Here is a 2,088-nt window from a genome sequence, read left to right as displayed (position 1 = left end):
AGTGAAGGAGATTATTTTCTTCTCCACCAATAAATCCGCCAGCATCTTTGGGGTGATGGTGGAGGAATAACAGACGTCCACAAAGGACAGGTTAGCCAGGAAGAAATACATGGGTGTGTGAAGTCGGGAGTCAGCCCTGATTAAGAGGATCATGCCAACATTCCCCCAAACTGTTAGTGTGTAAACCATGAAAAACAGCAAGAAGAAGGTGATCTGTAGCTCCAGTGTGTTTGTCAATCCCAGCAGGATGAACTCAGTCACCACAGTATGATTTGTTTTAGTCATTTGTTACAAATATAATCTCAAACATGCATTAGGTATAGATATTTTCCTCTCCAACGTTTAGAGGAAATCATAAAAATATTCATGAGGATACTCGCACATGGAAAAAAAATAACCTAGGATAATATAGCATAGTAAACAGAGTGACTGAAGAAAGAGGAAAATTAATGGACAAGTGGACAAGCATGTAAATGTATTAAGCAATTGTCTACTAAATCTGGTCGTAGTCCTCTCAGAGCACTGGGCAAGTACACACACTTTTCTTCAGTTTCTGGTAGTATAATGTATGTTGTTCTAGTTTTTCTCTACCCTCCCACACCCCAAATACAAAGGAAACAGATCACCTGTGGAAGTCTCTCCCATTCTCTGAACAGCTGTGTGGGTTGAACTCAAATCCATTTTTTTTTACCTCAAGACCATTCTGTTTAATCTTTTACTCCAAGATTCATTCATTGCCTCCCCAAAATTCACATATGACTCAAACAGTGAAATAGTGACAATTTCAAATGATCGATGTTTGGACATCTATTATGAATTCAAGAATGATTTTGTAGTCTTTTAAAAGTCAACTAAATAATTGTTCTCATTTCAAAGCACACTGTTCAATTAATGTCATATAGCATCAGACACTGTACCTGTCCACCATGGTGAATAACAGTACCAAATCCTCAGTTGCTTCCAGGCCTGTCTTAATTGTATAGATTGTGATTTTCTTTTTTTTTTATGGATTCTCAGTAGAAAATTAAAAATGAAAAAAGGAATTACATTTTTTAAGTGAAATGAAATGCAGTGAAAATTTGCATGACTTATTTGAAAGATTTGAGACACATTCTGAGTAAATACATGTTACTGCACTTTTATTTTGTTTCCGTAAAGAGAAATGGGTAATCAGGGGGACGAGATAATAGAGTTTAATTCTGGAGTCAATCCTCTAAAGGAAATTCACATTCTCAAGAGACGAGGAAACAGTCACATGGAAATACATGGAATCATGCTTGGCATCACAAAGTTGATCCCGATCTCTGTGTTACTTTAAAGACTTTTGCCAAAGTTAAAAAAAAGAAAAAGTAATTACTTATTACGTTGCCTATTTTTTTTCTATTTTAGCCTATTTCAAATGGATGAGTATCCCACTAACAGTTATTATTTTATTATTATTCTTCCCTTTGCCATTGTGTGTGTGTGTGTGTGTGTGTGTGTGTGTGTCTGTGTGTGTGTGTGTGTGTGTGTGTTTAGGGTAAGTTCAACCTTCATTCCAACTCTGTATATCTTAACTTTTATTTTATTATCATTTTTAATTGTACAGCACATTGGTTAGACAATTACACAGTTTATAAAACTTTGTTCTTCTCTCCTCTGGCTCTACACCTAGCCATTATATTAATGCTAACTGCACCCCCTTGGCTGTGCTCTCCATATCTGTGACCATCTATCAACTACTAATTGTACTTCTTTAACTCTTCACACCCTTCTCCCAGACCTCCAAACTCCAATTCCTCTGTCCATCACCAGATTGTCTTCTATATTCATGAGTATGTTTCTGATTCATTTGTTCATTTTGTTCCTTAGATTCCTCATATAAGTGAAATCATATGGTATTTATCTTTGTCTGACTTATTTCACTCAGCATAATACCTCTAGGTCCATCCATATTGTTGTGAATGGTTAAGATTTCATTTTTTTAATGGCTGAGTAATATTCCATTGCATATATGACCATAAAAACATAAAACACTTCATGAATTTGCATGTCATCCTTGCACAGGAGCCATGCTACTTTTCTGTGTATTGTTCCAATTTTAGTATA

At 35.6% G+C, this 2,088-nt stretch overlaps 2 pseudogenes; one reads left to right on the top strand and one right to left on the bottom strand.

Annotated features, from left to right (window-relative positions):
- The first annotated feature begins 187 nt into the window (after positions 1-187).
- Positions 188-2,088, top strand: part of LOC111732617 — a 3,879-nt pseudogene continuing 1,978 nt past the window's right edge.
- LOC111732625 lies at positions 2,002-2,088 on the bottom strand (annotated as a pseudogene).

Source organism: Pteropus vampyrus, unplaced genomic scaffold, assembly GCF_000151845.1.
Source record: "Pteropus vampyrus isolate Shadow unplaced genomic scaffold, Pvam_2.0 Scaffold474, whole genome shotgun sequence".
Classification (NCBI taxonomy): domain Eukaryota; kingdom Metazoa; phylum Chordata; class Mammalia; order Chiroptera; family Pteropodidae; genus Pteropus; species Pteropus vampyrus.
The sequence above is the reverse complement of the archived record's forward strand: the minus strand, read 5'-3'. Positions and strand labels throughout refer to the sequence as shown.